Genomic DNA, 27,838 nt, shown 5'->3' with positions numbered 1-27,838 from the left:
CGGCTTCGAGGCTGCGTCCTGACGCCTCCCCCCTCGTCCCACTTAGCCCAGTTGCATAGACCTACCCGGGATTTGGGGAGGAGTGCCCCAAAGTGGCCAATGCAGCCAGCACTGCTTTTTAAGCTGCTACGGGGTAATTCAAATCCAGACCGTGCTTTGCCCGGGGCACACCAGCACCCTCGCCAGCTCGGTCCGAAACCGCGGGGCAAGGGCTTTCCTGGCCCAGGCTGAGCATCCGAGCTGCTCACTCGCACAAGCTGATGAACGCTCCCAAGAGCACGGCCGGACAGAGGAGCTGCTCGGCCCTCCCAGTCCGCCCAGTCTGACCAGTGCTCTGGCAGAAGGGGTTGCCCTGGCTCCTGGACGTCTGCCCAGACGCGTGATTGCTGCTGTGTCCCTGTCCTCCCGTGGGACACTCAGCTACGTGGCCCCCACGCCGTGGAGACCGGGGACCGGCCGCAAATGTGCCTTGTCCCCTCGCGCTCCCGTTCCATTAGTTTAAAAAAAAAAAAAATCAATCAGATGCTTTTTATTTGCTATATTTTACCCCCAGCCGCAGCAAGCCTTTGCCAAGCTCAGCACAAATCCCCATCCTGGCTGCGCGTCCTCTCCATCACAGACAGACCCCGGGGCGGGGAAGGGGCGGCAGAAACCCGCGGGCACGAGGCTGACACTGGTTGTGCCGGGCGCGCGTCCCCGCCGGGCGCTCCCACGGGCTCAGAGCACCTGAGCCGCGACCGCCGGGCTCCCGCTGATTAATGCCGAGATATGTAAAACACAATATTAGCACAAAACCTGCCCGAGCGCGCGCTCTCCATTACCTCGGAATTGTAATTACGCCGGCCCTTAATATGCCCACATCCGAGTAATTACAGGCGGCTTACAGCCTCCAGCCGCGATCTGATATTAACTTTTAATCGCCTCGCCTGTGTGCCGGGGGGCGGCCGCGGCCCCCCTGCAGCTGCTGCTGCGCTTTGACGAGCGCGGGCTCCCTCGGCGAGCTGCCGGGGCGCTGCGCCGCGCTCTCCCGCGGCAAGGGCGGCCGCCCCGTGCGCTGCCCGTCGGCAGCGGCTCCGCTCCGGGCCGGCCTGGCGGTGCCCTGCCCAGCGCCCGGCGCTCCGAGCCGCTTCCCCGCGAGCGGCGGACAGCGGCGGTGCAGCCTGGCCAACCCCAGCCGCTACCGCGAGAATTACTGCAAAGAAAATCTGGGGCAAGGCAGGATATGAGCATGATGCAAAGTATTTGTGGTACGTTGGGATTTCGTGGCGGGGGCCCCATGGCATGGGCAGGAAAATGCCGCTGTGAATCCAAGTCGGGTCCCTGGGAGAGCAACAGCGATGCTTGCAACCGATGCAAGCGATGCAGCTCCGCTCGGCGTCCTGCGCAAAGTGAGCTCCACGCCGGCCCCTTCCTCCTCGTGCTCCATCACAGCAGAGCTGCATTGCATGCATTTTTCTCTCTGCAGCCTAAGAGCCCTCATGCACCCGTCCCATCCCATCCATGGGCCCAGCGTGGAGGAGCCACGCCTGCCGCCCTGCATCCCGTGCCCATCAGCGCTGCCCGCTTTGCAACAGGGAAAGGCACTCGCATCCCAGGGAGGTTAAAGCGGAGCTCCCGCCTTGTGCAGGGCTGCCGAGGGGAATAGCTGGAACACAAGCACCCAGCAGCAAACAGCATTGGGATTACAGGGGAAAGATAAAACTAACAGCAGGGACAGATAGAGAAAAGAGGGAAAAAATTAAAAAAAAAAAAAAAGCTCAGATAGTATAAAATATTCTCCCTAGAGGACTGATTTCAAAGACAGTTTTAATTAACTGTGCATTTCACTGAAGCTTAGCAGTGAAATTATTGCACGTTAAATAAATACCAGTTGATTATTAAGAACATATTTACTGAGCCTTAAGTACTGTAGGTCACAGATGTAGGCTCCTGCTCTGTGCATTTGTTTGAGAGTAATCAGTTATTTACATATAACGTTGCAGTGTGGAACGCGAGCGAACGCGTGCTTTGCGCTGGGGAAGCGCCGGCGGTGGGTGCAAGCGGCTCCCTGGGTCCTGTCCCCAGGAAAAGCCGATCCACAGGGAGCAACGCCTGAAAGCATCCGAGCCTCGCGAAGGGAAAGGCTTTCTTTCCCTTTGCCCCTCTGCCTCTGCTGTAAGGAAGAGTTGCCTTTGCTGCGCATATTTATTGGAGCTGTAATAAATGAGGGTCCGAGCATTTTCCCCCGATGACGGATGGACATGGGGATTAGTTTAAGCACAGGGGGATGCTAAGTGGTCTGCCTCGGACCACGGCGCATTCATCACGTCGACAGGCGGAGCGTGGGTCTCGCTCCTGCCTTTGCCGGGGATATTTTTCCAAACAAAACAGTGCTTTGGATTTTATTAGAGCAAATATACATATATGAATCGGTGCTCGTGTTTATCCAAGTTAAAGGCCAATAGTTGTAAGCTGGCTCAGATTACGCTGCAAGAAGGAGTGTAAATGGTTAGCATCAGCAGTTCCCGCTGGGAAGGGGCTGCCCGCGCCTCCTGCCCGGCCGCCCGCGCGGGAACCGGCCGGACCCGGTCCTTGTCCGGCCCCGGAGCAGCGGTTCCTGGCTCATCGAGATGTGGCTCCCTAGGAGCAGCTGGAAAGCCCCGAAGGGGACCGTGTCCTACCGGCCAAAAGCCAAGCCCAAGAGACCCCAAGCACCGAAATGGACAGTGGCAGAAAACAAGCTCCAGCTTTTGTGGCTCTCAGCCACGTCCTCTTAAAAAGAAATTCATGGCTCCTGTCTGCCCGGGCCATCATTTTGCAGGGTTTATGCACAAACCACATACGAGTAGACTGGAAACATAAAATTATATAGGGCAGTTAATTGAAAAACTGCCTGCGCCGCATGCAATAATTGACATTAAGTGTTGTTTGGAGCAGGAAATCGCTCGATATGAAGCAGGCTCGATGGTACCGTAACAGCGCTGAACGGCTCCGGGGCCGAGCCGGCTCCAGGCCCGCGGGAACCAGGGAGAGTCGCTCCTCCGGCTGCTGTGGGGGTTTGGGTCAGGCTCCCGGGGAATGGAAAATAAAGTTTCCATGAAGCAGGAGTTTCCATGAAGCGTGCTGATATTAAGCAGGTCCCACTGCGTACTGTGAACAGGTTCGTCAGGCAGGCCGGATGACCGGGAGGAGAGTCATAATTTGTAGTGGTGGTTTAAATCAGGACGAGGAAAGAGAGCTAACAAGATTTTCATTTATCCTTTTATTTTGTAAGTAAAGAGAGCAAAATTATCTCGCAGCCCCCAATATCTCCCCAGTTTGCATCTTTCAGCTAGGGAATTTTAACCATTCCCTGAGCTCGGCTGCTTTATTCCCTTCCAACATCCATCCTGCAATGGGCCCCAAGGCAGCGGCCAGCCTGTGCCAGGGGCCGGATGTGCACCCCAGAGACAGCAGTATTTGCTCCTCAGTTCAGGTTTCTCTCTCTTGCAGCTAGGATTAAGGAATAAGGCGATGTGGAAGTCTCTCACTCAGAAGCCAAGTTTTTAATGTGCTGATTGCACCATCCGCTACCTTCTTAGCAACATCAAACAGTTGTAATTTATAGACACTTTTCCAAAGGGGAGCTATCAATATATTTATTTTCCTGCTGATGTATAGCTGAGCTGTGCATAAGAGTTTACTAAGCCTTGCCAATTTTCTATCATCTCTGGGATCTATAGGTTTTCCCCATATAAATATTTAGCTCTGCCTCAGAATAGATTTTTTACTCTGAAAAAGCCTTTCAGTCCTTTTGGAGCCCTGACAGCCTGGGAGCTGTTGCTGCAATAGCCAAATTCCTGCCGTCAGTCAGCCAGGGGTACCTGGCTTGCTCAGCAGACGCTGCAATATGGGCATCCGGGCAAAAAATGTAGGTTTGAAACCTTCCAGCGCTGGCTTGAATGCAGCATGGCACATTTCCTCCAGATGCTTTTGCTGTCGTCCTTTGAAAGGGACACAGAAGCGATGTCCTCGGGTCCTGGGAAAGGTCGGGGAGTTGCAAAAGCTCCACTAAGCAGAGCTGCACCGACGGCCCTTTCTGGGGTTCGGAGGAGGAGGACGTGTGCAGATAAAGAGCGGGCTGAGGCCGCTCAGGCTGAGCACGCTCGCTTATTTGGGCGAGGGTAGTTTAGCTTTAAATATTTATAGCGTTTCCTAATGTACTAGTAAGCGTACTGTAGTATATTCTGCAAAGCTGATGAAGCCTCACTGCAAACATCACTGTCTCTTTGCTGCTGAATCTTTGATGAGGACTGAGGAAGGAGGTGGATGTGTGTGTGTTTGCTGAAGAGTGATCCGATGGCTGGAGGAAAGAAACCCCTGCCCGGGCGGGGGGCAGCGAGCGCCCTTGCTGCGGGAGGTTTGGGAAGAGGGGCGTCCCCGGCTGTCCCGCGGGCCGGCCCCTGCCAAGGCTGTGCCCGACGGCAAGCCCGGCTCAGCGGGAAGAGCCAGGCGAGCTGGTAGTCGCCGGGGACGGGGCTGGCGAGGCAGCGAGCGGTCCCTGCCCGGCGCGCGGAGCCGCTCTCAGCGGTGATGCCCCGCGCATTTCACCCCGGCGGGCAGCCGTCCTCGGCCCGCTGCCGCTCCAGCCCGGCCCAAGCGCCGCAAGTGCTGCCTGGCTTCGATTCAGCCAGCTGCCCCGCGAGACCCAGCGCTTTCATCTCACTTGTGGTCCCAGGCTAGGATTTCGCACGCGCTGCCAGGAGGGCACTCGTAGCCTCCCTGCAGAGCAGCGGAGGGAAAGGGGAAGTTATTTAATCAAGGCCTATTTAAGCTGTGGGGCGGACTTCGTTTACCATTAACAGCATGACATAAAAGTTTAAAGGCTTTAACAAAAAAAAAAAAAACACCCTATGATCCGGTTTTCCGCCCCTTCAAGTTCTTGTAATAAATCTACAAAAAGGGAATTCATCATCTCGTGGTAAATGTGTCACCACGGCTGAAACCTGCAGCGCTCCGTAAGCGATTGTTAATAACGGATCGATGATGGGAGCATCATCCTGCAGGGCAGCTTCGCTGCCGGAGGGACCTCGTTAATAGACACCGAGCAATTAAGAGTGCGACATCCCGGGCAGAGGGAGGCTTGGAGAGCCTCCTCCGAGAGCGCATCCTGCCACGGGGACGACGCGCGGCGTCCTCCGCCCCAGCTCCGTGCTGCCGAGCGGCCGGCAGGCGCCGGGAAGCGGGAGCAGCTCCGGGGCCGGGCACGGCCGTGGTCCTGCCGCTCCAGGCGGGACGTGCCAAGTCCTCAGCGGGAAACTCCTCCGGCTCACTTGAGCCCCTCTCTGCTCCCTGCCCTCTTTGCATCCCTCTCGCAGGCAGGGTTTCAGCCCGCGGTTCCCTCCGTCGGGCCGCTGCCTCCGGCTGCCCCGGAGAGGCCTCGGGTGGCAGCCGTCCTCTGCCCTCTCCCCCCGCAGGGGCCGGCGCGACGGCAGAATCAGCCGAGCGAGGAACACAGGCGATTTTGCAGGGGAAATAAAAATGTATCTATAATTAATGATTCTCCAAGAACACACGGCCCCTTATTAATGTAGCAAATTGGCGAAACATAATTTATGAGACGCTGAGCTTAATCACCGACAAGATCCCGAGCCAGACACCCGGAAAGGGAGGGAAAGGGGAGTCGCCTGCGGTGACTGCGTATTCCAAGGACGCTTGTAACATCCAGCGCTCTTGGCAGGAGCAAAAATCCCTCACGATGTGGCTGGAGATAACCTAAGGAGATGGGCCTGCTGCAAGGAAGAGAGCAGATGACACCAGCAGACGGTCCATGTATAAACCTGCCGCGGTCCCCGTGCCGGCTGCCACGTGGACAGACCCCAGCCTGCTCTGCCACGACGCTCTCCTGCTCGCCCAGGCGATGGAGGAGGCCGGACCTTCCCCGGGCGGCTCAGCCCGCACGAGGTCTCCAGGTCCCCCCCCTCGCGGAGGCTCTTCTCCCCCCGCTATAGGGGAGGTCCAGAGCAATGAGCTAGAGCTTTTCAAAAGGTACCTGGGCTCAGGTGGAGAAATCTGGAGCACACGGTCTTCCAGGTACGCGCCGTGGGGTCTGAGGCCAAACACGCTCAGAAGTTCAGCAATCCCATTTCCTTGGGTTTGCACGTGAAGATTTCTACTCGAATACAGTTTTTACGGGTTTCTGTGGGAAATACCTGTCTCCAGTGGAAACAGAAAAACTAAAATATCGACTTGGTTTTAGTTACCCCAGCCTGAAAACATTCAGAATGATCCTGATTCTTCAGGTTTTCAGTGAAAACCCTCAGCCTGTGTTGAGAAACATATGCAGCATGGAGAGAGGGTGGAGAGCAAGGGAGAAGATATTCCCAGTCAGCCCTGGAGAGGGACCAATGCGAAACTGCTCTGAAACATCAGTATCTCTTGCAAAACCGCATTGGCGTTTCCCGTTCCCTCCCCAGCCCTGGCTGTGCACGCTCAGCGCATCTGAAGAGCTACCCAAGCTGCGAGGCCACGTGCTCCTTTCCGAGCTGTCAGAGTCCCTCTTTCCCGTGTGAATAGCAACTACCTTTCATGCTTGGGAGCTACTAAAAATTAAACAAGCAATGCTCCATTATTTATTTTTTGTCTTGTGAAAGCTCTTAAAGACCCCAGGCATAAACCAGGGCCCGTGGCTCTGAGGAACAGCTTGAACGCGATGCCGTCTGTGTTGAGCATGTAGAGCAGAGCGAGATATCTGATGGAAACACGTTCCTCTCGTGACAGCCCCCTCTACGCAGCATCTCCCTGCTGGCTCTGTGGTTTGAATTCATTTTAGCAGGGAGAGAAAACTCACGCAGGCACTGGAAACCAGGCAAAGAGGTTGTTTTGCTGGCTACTTCCCGCGCTGTGCATGATCACAGCGGCTCAGCGGCAGCAGCGCGGTGGGTTTCCCCAGGGCCCGGCGTGGGCTTTGCACGGCTTGTCCCCGGCGGGCAGGCGGGCGCCGCGGCCCATCGGCTCCGCGCGTGGGGTCGGCGTGCGGCTGCCGTCGTGGCCCAAGCAGGCGGCCAGGAAATCCACGAGCAACCTTAGATTTGTCCCAGGCTTTTGCCTGCGGATTTCAAAGCTCATTACCCGTGGTAAGCGGCGAGCCCTGGCAGCGTGGCGGGGAGGAGGAAAGCCGGCGAGCAGGATAATCCTGCCGCGAGGATGGCGGAGCGGCGAGGAGGAGGAGGAGGAGGAAGGAGCAAAGGCCTGTCCTGCCGCCTCCCACCGCCACGCCGCCTAGCCGGGCCCCCGCGCTCCTGCGCAGCTCCAGCCCCTGCAGGCACCAGCTCAGCGCTTCTTTACATCATGCTCCAGTCTGATAAGCATTTGTGAGCCTTTAAAATGATAATTGCACAGTGCGGGATAAAGCGCAGCAGCCGCCGCGTGAATATGCATGAGCGGGGGCCCAGCACCGCCGCCGTTTCAAAGGGGAGCCGGTGGCACACCTCCGCTGGCAGCCGCAGCGGGTCCCCGTCAGGCAAAGCGCTGTCGCCCCCCCGCCCCCCGCGTGCACGGGGAAATATTATTCTTGCACAGGTATTAATTGGCATTTCTGGTCTCCGTTAGCCCCTGCAAACGCTTCATTAGCACCGGTACCCCCCCAGCGCAAGGGCCTGGAGCTGGCATCCCGCCACCCCGCGCCAAAGCCAGGGATGCTCGGAAAGGCGAGGCGGCCGAGCGCAGCCTCTAAACCCCTGCACAGCCCAGCTGCAAGGCAGAAACTGAGCCGAAAAGCTGAGCTGCGCTTTGTCTGGAAAAGGCCCCGGGCGGGCACGCGGCGCTCTCGGGAAGAGGAGGCTGCTCCGCACGCGGGCTTGCTCCCCTGTGCCGAAAGCAGCAGCTCGGCTGTCCTGGACGAGCCTCAGCGTCCCCCCGTGTGTCCGGCACCGCGTCCCTAAAATCCAGGTGTGAAGCCAATGTCTGCAGAACCCGCTCTTTAAACAGCAAAAATGCTGGCTGCTGTATCTAAGGCCACATCTGTATTTCTTCTCGGTTTTTAGTAATCCCCTCAAAAGCTTTGGCAGGGCTGCTCAGGATTTTGCAGAGGAAACAATGGATCAGTCTGCAATACGGCAAAAACAAAGCAGCCAAGGCCGTGCGTGGGTGCGTGGGTGCACATGTTGCTGCTCACCGCGTGCCTTCGCACTCGCTCTTCCCTCTTCGTCCGTCTCGCTCCCCCGTCCTCGCGCCCGCTCTCGGCTCCCAGCGGCAGGCAGGAAACCTCTGCCCTTCGCGGGCTGGCGCTTGCTCGCCCCTCCGCTCCCGAGCCGACGAGGCCGCGAGCGCGGCGGCTCCCGCGGCGAGGGTTCCCCAGCGCTGCAGGCGAGCAGCGCAAAAGTCTTGCATGCTGGCTCCAGCAAGCCGCAGCAGTGATGCACGGACTCCAGCCAAAAACACCAAAACGTTCCCGCTGCTGCTAGAGGCTTGTTCCACCAGCTGGTAAAAGCTAGACCTTCAGCAGCAGCACGGGAACGGGGACGTGCCCCTGCCCGGGAGCCTTTCCCCTCTCCCGGACCCACCTGCGCAGAATCCGGACGTACCGGGTGAATTTGCTGTGTCCTGACCCGTTAAACGCATGCCTGTATGGGCCGGTTCTGGGATATTCCTTAAATCAGGGCACTGGCTGCATCAGGGGACACCCAGCTTCACTGCTGGCTTAGACGTTGCCCACACAGGTGCTTCCACCTTGCACGCTTGTGTTTGCAGAGGCTGAGCTACACCTTAACCCCTGGCATGCTGCCCACGGGGCTAAGCACGAACCCTGGGACAGACCCTCCCTGGACTCTTCTTTTCATTGTTTTTCTGGAGTCTCGCTCAAATATTTACAGAGAAACAGCCTTGATAGGCCATTTTCCAACGCTCGCGGCACGGAGGCGTTGGGAACTGCCCCTGCCCGGAGCAGCATCCCAGCGGCGGCTCGAGTGCCTGAAACGCAGGGGCCTGCAGCCTGGAAAGCACCCTGCCGAGGCCAGGCGGAAGGGAAATGTCTGCTGAGAAATATGGAGAATCAAAAAAAAAGGGAGTTAAGATCAATAAAAATGTTTCATTCCGGTTCTTTCTGACGGATCGGCACGCGGGGAGGGCGGGTGATGGATGGGGAGCCAGCTAGACGGACAGAGTTCCCCAGGCGAGGTTGGGGACATTTCCTGTGTGTTTGGTTTTTTTTTTTTAATGGCAGTTTTGTTTCTGCGAGTTGCCTGTCCGTCGCAGCGATGGCATGGTGATGGTAACGACTGGGGTAAGGATATAGCGAGAGCCTGGAATAACGCACTGCCGGCATCACTTGAACACTGAGACAGCCGCTCGCGCTCCAATTTGGAGGCGTTTACAAGCGCCATGCCATAGCAGAGCCTTTTACTGCTTTTGCTTGACAGGCTAACTTTGTAATTATATTAATTTTGGTCTCTGTTGGTTGGGAGTACGCGGCAGCTAATCAGAGGGTAATTCTTGTGCTATTTCTGTCTTCTAACCGGAGCCTTCAGGGAGATTTAGTGACTTCCACTTCTGTGATGACTAATCCTTGAACCAGTTGATAGCTGCAAATCTAATCACCTGGTGACCTACAGGGATGTGCAGAAAGTGCTTACGGGTTTAGACAGCAAGGACATTAATCTGCAAGGTAGTTAATTACATGCTTATTAGACCTGCTTTGTGCAACGTTGCCATGCGTGTTACACTTATTTTTAACGTGAAGCCCCCCAGAAACCCGTGTTAGAAATGCAATTGCTGCCGTCCAGGTGAATGCGTTCCTGAACTACTCCGTGCCTCCGTCTCAAACTGCTCCATGCCTCCGGGTGGCCTCGCCAGGCTCCGCGGCTCCCGGCGGCCCCGCGGCCGGCCCGGCTCCCCGCCTGCGCCTTCATCCCGTTGTCCTGCAGCAAAGCTCTCGGCCGCCTGCCCGGCTCCGGCTGCACGCAGTCGCGCCGTGCGCACCGCGGCACGTTTCCCCGGCTGCTTTCCGGCTGTATCTCTTTTTGACAGGACCGGTGACATTTAGGTTTCCTGAAAGCTTCAATAAAAAGCACTTTAGCGACAATCACCTCGCTCTAATTTCCAGCCAGACACCACCACCTTCGCCCTCCTGGATTAACATAAAGGCCTGACAGCCCATCGGCGGCCCGGCCCCGGCCCAGAGAGAGCTGCCGTTTGGCATCCAAGAGCAAAAATTTGCTAAATGGCTGGAAAATGACACCAAGGAACACCCGTTCCTCCCAGCGCAGGCTCCCCTCTGCTTTCCAATACCTGGTCAAGCCGCTGCAGCCCTTCCGCTTATTCTCCCATCTTTTAAAAAGATCCTTGTGGCTCTTTTCCCCTGGGCGCCTCGGATGATTTCCTCCTTCTCCTGGAAACGCCCCGCTGCCCGCACCGTCCTGGCGGGCTGCTTTCCGCCTGGGTGCTGCCGCGGCTCCGGCTCGGCCCCCGGGGGTCCGCACCAACCCGCAGCAGGGCTTTCCCGCTCCGCTGAGCTGTCCCTCCCGTAGCTCTCCCCCGCTGCAGGAACGATGAGGCTCCTTGGGCTTTTCTGTGCTCTTTCTGCTCTGTTTTTTTTTTTTTTTTAGGGCTATCCTTCAGCTCTGGACTCAGTGTCTAACCCTAAACATGAGCTTTTGCACCACTTTCAATACAAAGTGCGTTTAATAGCCATGAAACATTCAGCTGGAACCAAGGAAAAAGGGGGGAAAAAACATACCGACTGGTTTCTTCAAATGTTCAATAAGAGAAAATTGCTCATGAAAGGCTCCCTTGGGCTGAGCCGCCCGGGGCGGCAGGGGCGAGGAGGCTGCGGGCAGGGCAGAGGGGTCGGCGCGCCCCGGCCCCGCTCCGCTCGCCCCTGCGAACACCGGCTGCTCCGAGCGGAGACCGGCCGGGCCCAGGCGCCGGGCTCGCCGCCGTCTCGCGCACTCATTTCCCCGTGCAGCAGGAGTGCTAAGTGGATGTCAAACGCTGGCAGAGCCGGAATAGTGGCACTTTATATTCACTTTGCACGGGTATAAATGGCTGCAGAGCAATGGGAAACGAGGCCCCCGAGCCCTCCGGGCAGCGCTAGCACACGTGTTTGCTACCCAAAGCGCAGTAACCCGCAGCATGGGATTAATCTAGACTTTGCATTACGCAGGTAACGCAAAGGAAAAGTCCTGCCGGGCTGAGCCTTAGTGCTCCTCATTTCTGTGCTTCGCCGCTCACCAGCATATCAAAGGTCCTTATTTAATGGTGGCTCCAATTTTATGCAGGCAAATTGCCTTTGAACTCAAGGACTGTAAGGGAGGCTGTGAGTGTTTGCTGGGCTGGAAGTTTTGTGTCCTCAGGCGTATAACTCATCACAAAAAGCTCTTCTCAAAGCCTCCCCAGCTCCCGCTTCTTTGCACTCTCTCGTCCGTGTGCCGAGCCGGCACGGAGCTCGGCTCCCCGCCGCGGGCTCGGCACGGGGCAGGTTTCCTTGCTGTGGCCACTGCAGCAGCAGCTCCGCAGGCTTTGCAACCCCCCCCGCTGCCCAGGGCCAAACTTGCAGCCAGGACTAACAGCAAAGGCTCCGCTCAGATGCTCTTGGTACCTGTTCCAGGCTGCAGTCCTACCCGGACCCATAAGTGCAGCACAGGGGAAAGAGACCTCTTTGGAAGGAGTTGGAGAGATGGCAGAGATGCCAAGGCAGGCACAAAACTGTGTTTTGGGAAAGCACCAAGGGCTGTGCAAGGAGTCCGGCGCGCTGGTGTGCGAGAAGCGCTGCACACCCTCCCCTTCGGCCCCTTTCCGCCGAGGCAGCGCTCGTGCCCGGGGGTTTTCGGTGTGCAAAGCAGAGCCGTGGGCAGCGGGTCGGAGCAAGCCCGCCAGGACCCTGCTTAGCAAGGCCATGAAGGAGAGACCGGAGAGGAGCAGCATTTCTCTCCTTTCCTTCAACAACAAGCAAGCTCCAAAAGCCCCCAAGAATTCACCAGTTTTTTATTATCAACGGCATTGGAAACATCAGTATTTCACTGCCCATCTTTTCCGTGTTACCTTGCAAGATTTAACCCTCATCGTCTCAGGAGCCATCGTCGAGGAGAGGAAGGGACCAAAGGGGTTTCCAGCACTTTTTCAGCTGATGAGTTTAGACAGGGTTTTTTCCCTGTTTCCCTCCCCATCTGGGCAGAGCTGACCTGACCCACATAACGCCACCGCCGCGCCGCTTACGGGGCCGAGCCCCAGCGGGGCCTGGGGCAAGGAAACCAGGTCAGCCTGCAGCGCCGCGGCTCGCCCCCCGCGCCCGGGAAAGTAGGGCAGGAGGAGCCGGGCAGGTCCCGGGGGCACCGCGCACCGTGCAGGCGTCTAAAACACGAAGGAGATGCTCCTGCCCGCTCCTGCCTCCTGGATAGGCGCCGTCCTGCACCCCCGGCCCTTCCCGAGCGCGTGGTGCAAGAGCCGGCACAGCCGTGTCTCTGTTGGCGAGAAGTCCTGCCTTGCCCCAAATCCTTAAAAAAATCCTCTTCCCCCAAAATGCACCGGAGCGGCTGGGATAGCAGCACCACTGGGTAAACTTTGGGCAGGGCACTATTTCAAAATCCCCTCAGTAATTGCACTAATTAAATACGGAGGGCTTTTCCTCCCTAACCTGCTCTTTCTTCTCTTTTTCTAACTCCCCTTTGATTCCTTGCCTCCTTGTCTCTCTCCGACGCGCGTATTGTCGGTGTCAGGCGAGGAGGAGGGAAGCGGGAGATAAAGGGGAATTGGTATGCTTCGCGGAGGCTCCGGGACACAGGGGATTTATTTTAATCCAGTCCCATTAATCAGTTTTGCTGTTGAAATTGAATTAGCTGTCTTTCATCAGCATCGCAGCCCGGGGCGCGGGAGCCGCGAGAGCGGCGCAGGAACGCCGACGCGGCGGCCGCGCGCCGGGAGCCGGGGCGTCTTCCGTGCAGCAGCAACGGCGTTTGCCGCTTTGCCAGCGCGGGGTGCCGGCCGGCCGCCCTGCAACGCGGGGCTCTCGCCGGGCCTTACCTGGGAAACGAAGACGTCTCGTCCCTCAGCCTGAGCAGGGGGCTTCTCTGCCCTCCTCAGCTAGACAAATTCGCCCTCGCACCCCGCTCCCTTGTACGCTTTTCCTTGGGGCAGGGTGGGGAGTGTTTGCTTGCAATGCAATTTAAAGTGAAAGCAAATCAGATCTGGCTCCTTGATTCAAAGGGGAAAACGCTCTGTTACTCTGCTTTCCTTTGCCACTGGGATCACTAACGCTATGTAAATTCGATGGCACTGGAAATAATAAACCGTTCCTTGGATTTCTGCCTCTAACCCCCCCCTCCCCAACCTCTTCTTGCTAGATTATTGAAAGCAATTGGGTGGCAGTGACGACTGCCGATGAACGGACAACTCATACGTGGCCCTGTACACATTTTTCCCTCTTGGCCGTGGCAGGAGTAACTCGGAAAGCCCCTGGCCGGGGTCGGCTGGCGCCGGGAGAGGAGACGGGCTCGCCGCCCGGCCGCCACCGAGCTCCTCCGCCTGCGCCCGCCCCGGCGTCCGCGGGGGTCTCCCCGGCCGCCCAGTTACACAGCCACTTGCGTCGCTCGATCCTGCATCCGCCCGCGTCGATCCGAGTCGTGCCATTAGCGTCAATAGATATCGGAGCTGATAGTAAATCCGGGTTCTGATAATGGCTGTTTTTTAATTAGTCTTAGGTCTTTCAGCCATTAGTTCTAAATGACTTAACTCAGAGGGAGATGAAAGTAAGACCCCACTGGTGCATATTAGCTTCCAGCCCCAGCCTGAGAAGCAAGAAATAGGAGTTGAATTTGCAAAAGAGAAAGTTGTTGCATTATTTAAAAATTTACTGATGAATAATTTAGTCAAATGAGTCTGTGAATGTTAGACAATATTGCATTACAAAATAAATCAATTACAATATACGAAAAAACCCTCCTTGGCTCATTGAAAAACATTGCAAAGGCGAGCAATATTCCCTTTATTAAAAAGGAGAGTTTTAAATAAGAATCTGTTACAATAAGCCAGGCGCTACTGCTTGCGTCTTCTTCGCAGAGCCACGGAAGGGAGGAAGCATCCTCTCTCCCTCTCTTCTCCTCGCCAGCAGCTGCAGGAGCCTTTTCCATTAAAATTCCTCTCCTGTTTTGGCAAGGTCAGCTTTGAACCCACGAGGTATCCCGGCGTGCGGAGCAGCTGAGTTAGTTGTCTATATATATGCATAAATTAGCGTCTCCCCGGGCTGTGCGGGCGTTTCACAAAGGGCCCTGTGCAAATGCAACACGTAACCGCACGGAGCCTCGGCCCCGGCCTCGAAATAACCAGCTCCGCCTCCCCGCGGGACGGGTAATTAATCAGAGGTCACCCCCGGCTTAATGAAGAGGGACGGTCTGGTATCAGCGCTTTTCCTTTAGGCACAGCTCGGGACCGGCCCCATCGCCTCCTCCCTCCTCCTAATAACTTAGGCGCCCCTTGAAGCCAACAGCCACGAGGAAACTGCCTGTGTATGTCGGTATATCTATGCGCGTGTGTGTGTACGGGCACTGGCTGGCACCTGGGCAGCTCCCAGGTACAGGGGGAATTTCCAGGCGCCGGCGCCGCCTCCTCCCGTGCTCCTGAGCGGATCCGGCCCGGCAGGACGCTGCCGGCGCGGACGCGACGCCTCCCCAAGGCCAGTTTCCCCTTGGCCCCGCTCCAGCCTGACTGCTGCTTTCTGTTTAACTGCAAAAGGGCTGATTCTGGTTTTATAGCAGCGCTTTGTTCCGGACCTTTTTATTTAAAGATAAAGGGGCAGGAAAAACGCATTATTTCCAGGCTTTGCTTCCTCCCCTCTAGGATATCTTTCCTTCTTCTGCCTCCCTCTCTTCTACCAGCATCTTATAAACCACCTCGCTGCGAGCTCTCCCTCTGGGCCAGGCCTCTTTGCTCTCAAGCCCGCTCCGCCGCCCGGGGCTCCCGCGCCGAGCGATTTATTCCCGAGCAGAGCCGTCCCCGCCGAGCTCCCGCCGGCCCCATAGCGGGGCGTCCGCAGGCAGCCCGGAGGCAGGTAGCGAGGAGCAGCAGCAGCAAGGGTCGCTGTCCCTCTCCCTCCCTCCCTCCCTCCCTCCGCGTGTCGCTGCCCAGGAGGCACTGGGGTTCCCCCCGGGGTAAACTGAACCGAGAGCCAGCACCCTTGGCGTGTTAGGGCAATTTAGAGAAAGCTTGTATTTCTTATCCCAGTGCCCAGAGGTCAGATTTTTTATTTATATTTATCAGTGCTGTGCACCCTCTGCCTTTTGAACCTTCTGAACGTGTTTCTTTATAAGCAGCAAATAGCCCCAAATCCGGGATGTTCCTATATTCCCACGATGCCAGAGGCTGGGTCTTTTCCGAGCTCGTGCTGCGATTCCTGGCACCCGGGCATGCCTCCCCGCGTCAGGTGTGGAGCTGCCGCTGCTCGCACCCAGCAGCAAGGCCATCCGCACGGCTGCCATCCCCATCCCACCCTCTGCTGGGACCTCGCATTCACCTTAGTGATTTAACGCTAGGAGCGTAAAAACTGGCAAGACCAGGATATGGGGTGATAAACTGGCAGGAAAGTGGTGTCCAAGGGGATGCGATGTGAGGACGGTAGCTGGAGAAGGGGTGTCCAGGGAACCCTCTGTGAGACAGCATTTAGCTTTCAGCATCCCAAATTGCAGTCTGGAGAATAACTGATCCTGGTGGTTCCCACCAAACAGCCCGGGCTCCGCCCTGGGTTTCTTTGCCCCCCGATCCCATGTTACTGACCCACTCCCGGAGAGGGGGTGGTCGGGACGTGCAATGGATTTCCCTGGCTCCCAGGCTGTGCTTTGCCTCGTGCAACAGGCCATGTAATTAATTCTTATCTATGCAGCTCCCTGGACTCCTTTGGCCCATCTATAATTAGGTGTCCCTGCTCCGGGGCTGGCGGCAGAGCCCGGCAGGAGCCGCCCGGCTCCTTGCGTCCCCGCTTCTCACTGTCCAGCGCCGGCACGTGGCACCGCTGAGCGCCAGCGACAAGCGGCAAAGGCATTTCCCTCCTTTCTGAGGCATGGGAAAAAGCAAAGAAAAGGTCATAAAAGCCTCAAAACGCAGGTCATAACGCAGTGCCGTCGCGAGGAGCCCCCAGCGCCCGGAGGTCCCGACGGCCTGAGGGCACCGGGCATCTGCCAGGCACGCGCCGCCCCTCCGCCTCGCTCATCCTCCCGGGTCTTTCGCTGCTAGCAAGTCCCCCCAAGCCACAGAGCAAATACTGTTGCTGAGTTTTCCGATCAAAACCCTCAACGCTCCCAAATCATTTGCTGCCTAACAGAAAAGAACCCTTTCTTTTCCCTAGAAATATGACCAAAAAGGGGAGTATTTCATCCGTGACAGATGGGATGGGGATACTCCAGACGAGGTCCATCAATCACAGCTGAGCAAGCACGCTCTCCACGCAAACCTGTTGGGAAAAATAACATGGATTTCGTGGAGCGGCTCGGCTGGATGAAGAGGATTGAGGCAGCTCCACCCCGAGCCCCGAGCGGGACCATGATGGGGATATGGCGACTGCCGCCAGGGCCGAGCCTGCCCGGAGAGCGGCCGGTTCCCACTTCTGCCCCGGTGAAGGAGCCCGGCGCGGGCACGTCGACATCGGAGGGGAGCGCACGGGGGCGAGGGAGGGCGCCGCGGGGGGGGGCCGCAGCCCTTCTCCTGTTTTTCGTAATGTAGCAGTATAAATCTCGTAGATCATATTGGCTTTTGAAATTGCCTTCTGCTGGCTGGCTGCATCTCAATAAAGCACGAAGACGTATTACTGCTTACTGATGTGTGTGCGAGAGGAGGGCGAGGGAAGGTGCTGCCAGCTTTAAAGGACTTGGGCATCCCAGTTTGGCTGGTTCCCTCGGCTGGCCAGGAGGAGAGGGGCACCTGGGAGCAACTCATGCCGAGGATTTTGCTGGATTTAGCATGTTTTCCCCCACAGATGGAAAAAACGGCGCTAGCATCCACGCAGCACCGCCCCATGCATGCGTTTCCAGCCCCGAGATGCCTCGAGGGACCTTGCACGAACCGGCCAGTCCGTCGTGGTGTTTCCAGGGGGATTTTCAGCCGTGACCCGTGCCCGAAGAGCGACCCGCGCCCGGGGCCCGGGGATGCTGGACCCGACTCCTGAGGCTCGCGGGAGCTGCGCTGGGTGAGAGCCATGCTTCTCCCGCGTTAATTAAATCAAAAGGGAGAAGGAGGGTGCGGATAAACGAGCGTGGAGAGGCTGGGAGCCGGCGCTAATGACGGCTGATTTCGCATTAGCACGACCGCCTTGGGTGAGCAGACAGAAATACGCTGCAGCGGAGGCTTTTGTCAAACGCGGGCCAAAACACATCTGTGGATAATTGAACAGCATTCGCGTCGAAGGAGTCAGCAATTTATCGCTGGCTTGCTCTGCACACTTGGAGGAAGGGCAACGGCGTGCCGAGAGCTGCCGTTGTCGGTGGCCGGACAACGAGAGGCCGGGACCTCGCGCGGCCGAGAGGGGCACGCCACGCGGACGAGCGCGCGGCTGCAGGCTGGATATCGCCAGCCGCGAGCCCAGGGCGAGCAGATGAGCCGCAACCTCTCGTTGGACGCGCTCGTGCCCGGCAGGGCCACGGCTTTGCAGCGCGCTCCCGCGTCTGTGCCCAGCGCGGGCGAGAAGAGGAAACGAGGAGGAGGAGGAGGAGGAGGGCTGGAGGGTGGAGGGAAAGAGGTGTTAGTCATAATAGCAGCTTTTGAGTCCTGCATCATTTTTCTCCCCTTGAAAGGTCAGGGACAGCTGGCCCCATTAACAAGGACCTTTGGTGGAGAAAATTGCCTTGCGAGAGGGCGATTTGCAGGAGCGACACTCTATTGATTGCATCGACTGGCCCACTACAGTCATTTAGAGGCTGTCAGGCCGCCTGCCCCGGCTGCCTGCCCCGACGGCGTCCCAGCTCCCGCGGTGCGCTCCGGCCTCCCGGGCGGCCCGGTTCCCGTCCCGGTTCCCGTCCCGGATCGCCCCCCGATAGCCGTGGCCACCCGCCACAGCTAATGAACCCCAGGTGCCCGGCGGACTCGGAGGGGAGAGGAAGATTGCTGGGAAGAAAGAGGACAGAAGCAAGGTGGAGCAGGGCTTTAATCTGATCAGCTAAAAATAAGTTTGTCTTTTCCCCTCCTTGGACTCTGTGACTTCTGTGCCGGCAGAAAGTCGCGCAGCCTGAGCGCTGGGGAAAGCCCAGGTCGCTGCTTAGCGCCGAGCAGGGCAGAGGCGAGGGGACCTCGCTCCGTGCTGTGTCTGGCCTGGGAAGACCCTCCGTGCAAGAGGGCAGGGAGAAGAAAAGGGCTCAGACGAGTCTTGGTCCCTGTGCTGAGATCTGCCCAGCAGTCCTGAACCCAAGCTCCAGCGTTTGCACGGCTTAGCTGTCAAAACTGCACCAGCCTGCGCCCACAGACGCTTTAGCAAGCCTCAGTGCTGAGCAAGCGGGGAAGCAGGCGCTGCTGTTGAAAGGAAAGCCATGGGAGGGAATCCAAAGGCTTTATAGCCTTTTGTTATGGAAACTTGCAAAATGTGACACCTCTTCTTTGAAAGAATCCCCACTCTTGTTTTTGTAAAACAGTTTTTGACCTAAGAAACAACATCTTTATCAATGAAACTGTTCAACTGTCTATTGGCAGTGTGTTTTCAAGTGAAGAATCACAATGTTCTCACTCCAAACTGAATTTGTCATCAATGCTGCTGCTCCAGTTCAGTCCATGCAATTTTCCCCCCAGTGAGAAAATGAAGAAGGAGAAAATAAACAGCATGCAATAGATGTTATCCACGCTGCTCGACAGGCAGCCGACAAGCCCTCTGGGTCAGCCTGCAGAGCAGAGCGTCAGCAATAACCCGCCCAGCTGAGCCCAGCGCGACGCCGGGCGACGGGGCCGCGCAGATCGCGCGCGTCCCGTAGGTGCCCGAATAAAGTGGCAGAAGCTGCCTCTGGGACCTCGGTCCACCAAGAGGAAAGCCACCTGCACAGCTTAGGGAATCGGTTCGCTATTGGGACCTGAAGCAGGTGCTGAGCTCATTAGACAACCAGGGACCGGCAGCTCCGCAGCCTTTCTCCTCCTCTTCTCCGCCCGACGCGCCGTTTCCCCGCCACGGCGTGCACCTTGCGGAGCTCTGCTGGCCGGACACGGTTGCAAATCTGCAGGAATAAGAGTGGGAACAAGGGTAAATCTTCGCTTGAATGTTCAAGGCTGACCCTTCTCCTGCAAGCTTGAACTTGCTTTTCCCCCGCGCAACTCCGTTTATAAACAGTAACATATCCCCTCCTTGTCCCCGATGCTGCGAGAGCGGAACAGCAGAGAGGAAGAAACGGCAAGCTGGCAAAGTGCAGCAGCGGGGAAGACGAAGCGGGGTTAAATCCCACGGGCAAGCCAGGAGGCCAGCGGTGGTGAGGCATCCCTGACTCGTTCATATACTGGACGAAAATCCCCTTTTTTAAGCTCAGGTCTAGCTGGGAGCATCGTTAGCGCTAAGGAAGAGCCGCTGCAGCAGCCGGCCTGGCTGGCCCACTCATCCCTGCCGGGAAATTCGCCAAAAAAGCCTTTCCTCATCACGACCTCATTAAATCTCTTGTTCATGTTTCTTTCTGCCCTGGGGTCACTCATGCCTCAATTGCAAAATCTTCTTTAAAATGGGACCCTTCTCACGAAGGTTTTCCTCATTTTTACAAAAGTTTCCTTCCAATAACACGTGCATCCAAAATAAAGCCTGCCTCCTTTTCTCTGCACCAGGTCAAAACGGCCCATGACGTGCTTGCGCCAACTCCTCCAAGCACGGCTCTCTGCGCCCAGCTTTCCCGCTGGTAACACAAGCTCTGAAAGGGCTTTTGCAAATCCCTGGCTAGGAGACAAATGAACCTCACCGCTGCCGCTGCCCGCTCCTGCCGCTGGCATCAGAGGAGCGCAAGGATTTGCAGGGAGCAGCCTGGCAGCGGAGCCGCGCGCCGGCGGAGAGGGCGCAGAGCCAGGCGGGGAGCAAAGCGTCAACAAGCGAGCTCCAAGAAAGCACCTGCCTCTGGGCTCAAAGCCCATTTTTCAGGATTACTTGCAAGCTACGGCACAGCAAAATACCAGTATTATGTGCTCAGCTACCAGGGAAGCAGGGGAACGGGGAGGACTGCGGATTGAGCGTGCGGCTTGGCCCCGGGAAAGAGCGAGCCGAGGACACGGCCCTTCCCGGGGGGCCGCAAACGCATCCAAGGATTAGCAAGCAGTTATGCAGCACTTTGAAACGCAAAGCACAACAGAAGCGATAACCATGTAGTAGGCAATAACAATAATAAAAAACAACCCGGGTGAAGTAGCCAGGAAGGGCGGCTGGGGGATTTTAATGCGGGAGGAAAGGGATGGCAAGGCTCGCCGGGCCGGCACGCTGCCCTCCCCGCTCCCCAACGCTGCTCGCTGCAGCGCTGGGGAATGGGAAAATAAAGAGCAGAGCTCTCTGCAGGCTTTTTTTTTTTTTTTAAACACTGTCTGATCAATAAACTGTTAAGCATGGAAAAAAATGAGAAAGAAATGTTGATGACGACTGCAGGACTCAGTGGAGAAACGTGCAGCTGGGGAGCGGACGGCAGAGCCTGCAGGACACAGGGCTGACGGGACGCCGGCATTTGCAGGAGGTGTTCATGTGAATGGCAAGGCTAACGCCAACAAACATCCTACGCAGTATTTTGAGGCTTCACAGAGGTGCCCGTAATGGGTGATGACAGGCGGGAAAGCGCCTCGCACAACAAAATCCTTGCTGCTCACCATGGTGCATGCAGGGACATCACAGAATCGGCCCGGAAATGACAGAAGACGGAGCTGTGAGGGACCCCGGGGGACATGCTGCCCCTCCAAACGCCGGCTGGCCCGGGGCACGTGCTGTCCCTGTCCACGGCGGCTGCATCCGCTCAGCCCCTCCGGCTCCAACGGAGCCATTCCCATCCATGCACTGCGGCGCTCTGACTACCCGGGAAGGTCAAGGCACAGCCGAGCGCAACTCCCCTCCGCCCCCCCAAAATCCTGTTCCTCGTCTGTGCTTCCAAAAGTCTCTGCGTTGCCTTATTAACTGTGCTTTTTCGCTTCCTTTTGTGTTTCAAAACCCAACAACTTTGGATTTCTCACTCTTTTCTTTGCGGCGCTCTCGGGACAAGCTCCGGAGCTTTTCTGCAACGCAGCAAGGGCTCGCGCCTTGCCGGAGAACAGAAAAGGAGGAAGTGAGAGTCTCAGGCAATCACACGGGTCCCAGCAGCGAGGTGCTCAGGAAAATAACAAATATTATGAGAACCGTAATAAAATTGGGAGAGTTGGCAACTCCGAAGTCATAAATCACCTCTCAGACTTAATTAGCAGGCTGCTTAGCGAAAGCGGCTCTGGTAGCAACGTGTTTGGGAAGTTTCTTTACCGTAAAGGGGAAGGAGAGTCAGTTACAGAGGAGGGTGGCAGCGGGCAGCCGGGAAGGGGACGGCGCCGGGGCCGAGCGGCGTGGGCCACCTCCTCCTGGCACCCAAAAGCAGATGTGCACGCAAAGCCCTGCGTCTGCTCCTGCTTCTCGCTGTGGGAAGAATCTTCTCCAGTTCATGGAAATAATTAGGATAATCACAAAATTAAAATCTATTAGACGCGCTCCCCCACCTCCAGGCGAGTGGGTTCCCACTCCCAGCACCGAGCCCAGGCTGGGAGCTGCCGTATGGATTCGATTTTTTTCCTGGAATTTACTCCAAGGAACATGCCTAAGAGGAGTTATTTTCGCTTGGGTCCAGACGCTGCCCCCCACCCCCCTATCTCCCTTTGACCTATCCTGTTTCTGCAGCTTATTTATGAGCATAATTACAGCACGCTATCGATTTTCTGACAGTCGTCCTGATGTAACTATTCTGTAGGATCAAGCTCATTTCTGCAGCAAAGCTCGTCCTGGTCCTCGGCAGAAGTAATCCCTCGAAGCCTGCTTCGAGCAGCGAACAAGCAAAGGGCAAAAAGGCACAAGGCGGATGGAGCCCTACCGAGCTTAGAGCCCGGCGACACGAGGACTTGGCTGCGCAGCAGCCGGGACGCGGGCTGGAAGGAGGGACTCGGCGCCGCGCCGAGGAGCCTTTCCCAGGGCTTCGCCCCGACTCGCCGTCTCTGAAGAGCCGGCACCGGGAGAAGCCTCGTGCATATGGGGGACTTTGGACATGTTTCCATCCTGAAACAAGTCAAAGCGATGGCAGCTTTAATGGAACGCAGACCTGAGAAAGGGGGAGAAACAAAATTAAATCCATTCGGCACTGAAAGATTCTTTCTCCAGAATTAGGATGCAAGTGAAAACACGTTTAAACAGCAACGCTTCCAAGCGATGCAATGGACCACAACGAACTCTTGGGGGCAGGTGGGAAGAAACCCCCAAAGTAAACACTTGGTGTCGTCAGGAAAAGGCAGCGTTTGCTTCGAGGCGTGGGGCCAGAGCTCTCCCCGCCGCCAAGCCGGAGCTTAGGTTCAGCTGCAGGTAGCGGGTCGAACAAACAGGCAGCTGTTCCCGGCGTCTTGGGAGAGCTCAACCCGCCGTGCCGACGTTTCGCAGCGTCTCCGGGAGGGAAATGCCCAGCGTGAGCCCCCGGCCAGAGCTGACGGGGGAAAGATCGGGTAGAGAAGGGGGAAAAAGGCATTAGGAAAAGGCCTTTCCCCCCGCCGTGCTCTGCCTCGCCAGCGGCAGAGGCAGCGTTTTGCCCCTAGAGGGTCTCAAAGGGTGGCAAAGCCGGCCCGGCCGGGGAGCATCCCGCCGGGGCGTCCGGAGCCGTGCAGAGCGCTCCTGCCGGCAGCCGAGGCCCTGGGCAGACCGGCCCCGGGCTCTACGCGTGACAGCGTGGCGCTTCCTTCAGTTTTTTTAACAGAAACAGGTCATCCGCAGAGGCAGCCATTAAAGTAATTAGCCCCAGTGAAAACAGAAGTGTGCGGGGGGGTGGGGGGGGGGCAGCAAAAGCAGTATTTGAAGCCAAATAATGAATATTTAACTCTCTTAAGTAAAGTTTAATTAAGTTATCCTATGGTTAAGGCTTTTTGCAGTGTTACTGTGGCTTTCAAGCACATTAAAATAAGCCAGACATAACCTTGCCGGAGACGTGGGGTGCTCTGCACCTCTCAGCTCCTCCCTCGGAGGGGCTGCGCCACTGTTCAGCCACTAGGTTTCAGTAACAATACAGCCAAATTAATTTAGAGGGAGGATCCGCTCGCCAGGCTGCCCCGGCCCCTTGCCCCCCGGCGAGGCCCGTGGGCCTGGGACGGTCGCGCCGCGGCGCTGCCCCCGGGGAAGGGGGGCAAGGCCGGGGACCGAACAGCATCGCCCGGCGCTCAGCCGAGCGCTTTCCGCCACAGGATAAGAGCGCGTCCCTGCCGCCTGCCCTGCCTCCCGCGGCCGGTCCCGCGCCGCCGGGGCCGCAGCGCCAGCCCTCCCGCCCGGAGCGGAGGCGGCTGCCGCTCGCTCTCTCGGCGCAAGCCAAGCTCATCAGCGCGCTCCTCTCTCCCCGGGTGGCTCTTCGGACCGGCAGCCGGAGCCGCTGCCCTGCCCCGGCGCGGCTGGTGATGGATGGGTGGCTCCTGCGCTGGCCGGCCGGTGATGGGTGGCTCCCACACCGGCCGGTGATGGGTGGCTCCCGCGTGGCCGGCGATGGGTGGCTCCCACGCCGGCCAGTGATGGGTGGCTCCCGCGTGGCCGGCGATGGGTGGCTCCCATGCTGACCGGCAATGGGTGGCTCCCGCGCCGGCCGGCCGGTGATGGGTGGCTCCCGTGCGGCTGGTGATGGATGGGTGGCTCCCGCGCGGGCCGGCCCGAGTGCGAGCGGTTGGTGCCGACGGGCCAGCAGGTGCCCTCACCCGCCTGTAATTGCCTGCCCTGCTCGCCGCTCTTAAAAGCTTTCCGCTGGCGGAGAGCCGAGGCTCCTCGTCAGAAACAGGCTATTATACAGGTGAAAAGAGCCTCCCCGCCCCCCCCTTCGCTACCTCTTGGGGTTTTTTCCCCTTAATGCTTTATTTTCCGCTCCCCTCCCTCGGAGCTCTTCCCGTTGGGGAGCGCCGGCAGGACGAGGGCCGTCCCGCTGCTGGAGCAGCGCCCTTGAGCGTGCACCTAAACGCGCCCGGGCGCCCTTTGCCAGCTGTTTTCCACCTCTTTTTGGGGGTGTTATGTGCTGGCACGGGGGGTGGCCGGCCCTGGAGGGGCTGGGTCCCCGCGGGGTGCGCTGCACGCCGGGACGGGGCTGCTGCGCCTGCCCCGAGCCCCTCGTGCTGCCTCCTAAAGCGCCTGGAGGCTCTGAGTCGCCGTAAGCCAATGCCCCGGCCGCCGGGGGAAGGAGCCCCCGAAGAGCCGCGGGCTCCTCGTTTGCAAACGTCCCCCCTCCGCGGCGGCTCGTGACAACGGCCGTCGACGCAGCTTCAAAAAAACCCCGGCGTTTCACACAACTTCCCACCCGTCTCCCGGAGATCAAACTGCCAGCTGAGAGCAGCGCTGCTGACTCACAGCGCTTCGATAGCGATTCGCCGGCAATTAATTCCTCCCTTGAGGATGCTGGGCGGCTGTCAGAGGCGGAGGGGCTGCTTTGCCCCTCCCGGGCGCTGGCTGGGCGTTAGTGCAGCCCCGCGGACCTCGCCGGCGTGCGCCTCCCGCTCGGCCCGCCCGGCCGGCGGCCAAAGCACGGGGAAATAAAAACGCCCCGGTTGCAGGCGGCCTTTCCCCTCTGTGACTTTCTGCATCTTCAAAGCGGTGAGAGCGGCCGCTTTTTGAGGCGGGGAGAGCTGGCTAGAGAGGCTTGCGGTCTGGCGCAGCCTGACGATGCTCCCGCCCCACCGGTGGTGGCACCCAGCACCGCAGGGCACGGAAAAGCCACGGTTTTTTTTTTTTTATTTTTTTCCTCCTTTTGCATCGGTGCTCAGGCTGCTTGCAAGGGGCGGTCAGGGTCACCGCACGGGAAACCACTTCATCCTCCCTAGAAATGGCCCATTACGGCAGCGCGAGGAGCGGCTAAACATCTCAGCGGTCAGCCAGCACCACCCTTCGCTTTCCACCCGGCTGCCTAGCCCACGCGAGCGCCTGCAACCGCTCGGGGCCGGCGCGGGCACCTCGCCCGGGGCGCCCAGAGCAGCGAGTCCTCCTCTCCCGGCGCGCTCCCCGCTTCTCTGGTCTCTTGCCCGTCTTTTGGGGTTTTTTTTTTTCCTCTGCCACCTTCTTTAACGCTTTCCCCCACTTTTTTTCCATATGGTCCTTTAAAAAAATAGAAAGACTTGGGATCAGCACGCAAAACCAAAATAAAACAGGCGGAGCAGGGTGTTTCGGGGGGGGGGGGGAGAGAACCACCATGATTATTTTTAACAAGAATGGAAACAGTCATGACTCTAATGGAAAGCCGTAATAAAGGTTAGCTTGTTTTTTTCTCCCAGTAAGAGCTTCCAACGCGAGGGAGAACAGAAAAACCAACAAGAAAAGGTCAGCAGAAACTCTGCCGCGTTTCGGGGAAGACTTTCCACCAGTTTCATTGACGTTTGGCAGTGATTTTGCTAACGGGCTCTCGCCGCGCGCTGCCTGAGAGGGGGCTGCCCCCCTGTCCCCCCGGTCCGTGGCCCCCCCGGGAGCCGGGCTCGGGCAGGCGGCAGGGCGCAGCCGGCTCCGGCGGCGCGGGGGAGCCCGCCAAGGGCCCCGTCCCGCTCCGCCGGCCTCAGTCAGCTGCCGTCCATCGCGGCGGAGCCCCTCATCGGGGCTGCTGTGCGGCGCGCGCAGAGCCGCGGGGCCGAGCACGCGACGGGGAGCGGCGATGCGGCGGGCGCCCCCGCCGTGCCGCCCTGCCCGGGCGGCTGCTCCAGCAGGTCAGCGCCGTCTCCGTGCGAAACAAGTGTTATTTTTCCCAATTCATCTTCCTGCCGGGGTAACTCGCAGGGAGCGGGCGAGCGGCAGCGGGCGAAAGGGGCAGCGCCGCCGCTCGCTCCCTCCTTTAACCGAGTCGAAACGCGGATTACAGGGGGCTGGGAGGGGATAACAAAAAAAAAAAGAAAAGAAATAAGAAGGGGACAAAGTTACCTTGTTCTCCTCTCCAGTCTCTTTTGTTCTGTCCAGAGCTATAAAACCCAGTGCGATTTTTATCTTTTCATAAACTTTTATTGAATCTGATGTTGCGAGGGCCGCGGAGCACCATCCAATTAAACTTCTCCGTAATCCCACTCTTAACTCCGCCGTACCGATGGGAGATTAAGAACTAATAAAGATGACAAACGAGAGGAGATAAACGGGAGCTGAAAAGGAGGACGGAGGGCAGCAGGGCACAAAAAAGGGCTTTAATCGTGCAAGCCGTAACCCCAGTAACTCAAGAAATATGGCTTTCATATACTGCCAGGCAATCGGAGCCTTGTAAAGCTGGTATTAAATACTGCCCTGGCTTGCTCCGCATCCCCTGCAGCCGCGCGGCATGCGCCGGGTCCGTATTTCTCCGCCGGGCGGCCAGTAAGTTGTTTCGTAGCCAGGGGCGGTTTGCCCCGCTCCCTGCCGTGTTCTGCTCCCGGGCAGGACGCCAGGGCTGGCGCCAGCGCGAAGCCCACGGAAAAGCCGCGGCGGCGGCGCGCCGAGAGCCCGCGTCGCCGCAGGGCGTCCACCGCCGCCAGCTCCTCGCCCCAGCTCCTCGCCCCCGCAAACTCTCCGCTCCCGACTACAAGACACACGTGCATAGCTGATGGGTGTAATTCACGTTCCCGAGAGGTCCGCGCTCCGCTGAGCAAGCGCCCCGCCTGCAAGCACACCCGCATCCGTGCGAGGAGCACGTCCACGGGGTGGATTTAGTCCATCCCGAGCGAGGTGGCTCGGGGCCCGCAGCCGGCGTCCAGCGCGTTCTGCCTCCCACCGCGTCCGCCTCTCTTCCGGAGCCAGCGGTCTGTCCTCCCTGCCTGCTCCGGGAACAGCGCCGTCTCCCCGAGGGCGGCGCGGCACCGCGGCACGGCGCGCCCGAGCCCCTTGCCGCCGCCACGCGGCCAGCTGGGCGCTCCTCGGGGCACGGCGCCGGCTTGATTAACTCAAGCCGCTTTGCACGGAGTTACCGGCAGACCGACGCGCTCTCCCCGGCATCCCCCGGGCGGCAGCCCGCTCCCCTGCTCCTTCCTCCTCGCAGAGGGAAAACGAGGCAAATTCCTCCAAAGGGAGAGCAGGGCAGGTTTCCTGGGAGCCATTTCCCTGCAGTCCACGTGCCTCCCTTCCACTTCTTAGAAGGGAACAACGTAATTGGCCTTGATCAGGAGCTGCTGCTTTTAATTCATTTACCACTGACTCATGCCTCCGTTCCCCAGCGCCCTGTTCCACACGCGTGGCGCACAGCACTCCAACGCACTGCAGCTATTTTGACACACTAAGTAAATATCAATTAACTCGCCTTAAAAAAAAAAAAAAAGCTTAATTGAAAAACCCAGGTCCAGATTTGCAGGCCGGTATTTGCCAAAAGAGCCTCTTTTTAAGAGTTGCATTTCTCAATTGCTGGGGGTTTTATAGTTCCCACAAGGAAAAGCTCTCTCTAAAGTAACTCTATAACCCACCGAAATCAGAGAAAAAAGATAGGCAAAATCTTCACTTCTAGCATGGTCTCAGACCTGCCCGCAGGGGCAGAGAGCTGGGTTAAAGGAGACCACCTGGATGGATCCGGAAAAGCACATTTTGCTCCGCTGTCGGAGAGGGGCTGACATCCCGGGGGGGGCGGCCGGTCGGGGGCGCCCGCACCCCCCTTCTCTCCCCCTTCCCAGCACAGGCGCTATAGTTAAGAAGCCTTTTGAAGACACCTTTGGGGTCTGCAGCAGACGCCCTTCCAGCTTGGCATTTCCCTGTGCAGCCCCCTCATCCCTCCCAGCTTTGCAGCTTAACCCCTGAGCT

At 58.2% G+C, this 27,838-nt stretch overlaps 1 long non-coding RNA gene across 1 annotated transcript in view; it reads left to right on the top strand.

The window, feature by feature from the left end:
- LOC104145910 (uncharacterized) overlaps positions 1–27,838 on the top strand; it is a 141,572-nt gene that overhangs the window by 100,727 nt on the left and 13,007 nt on the right. The window lies entirely within an intron of this gene.

This window comes from Struthio camelus, chromosome 27, assembly GCF_040807025.1.
Source record: "Struthio camelus isolate bStrCam1 chromosome 27, bStrCam1.hap1, whole genome shotgun sequence".
In the NCBI taxonomy this organism is placed as follows: domain Eukaryota; kingdom Metazoa; phylum Chordata; class Aves; order Struthioniformes; family Struthionidae; genus Struthio; species Struthio camelus.
The sequence above is the reverse complement of the archived record's forward strand: the minus strand, read 5'-3'. Positions and strand labels throughout refer to the sequence as shown.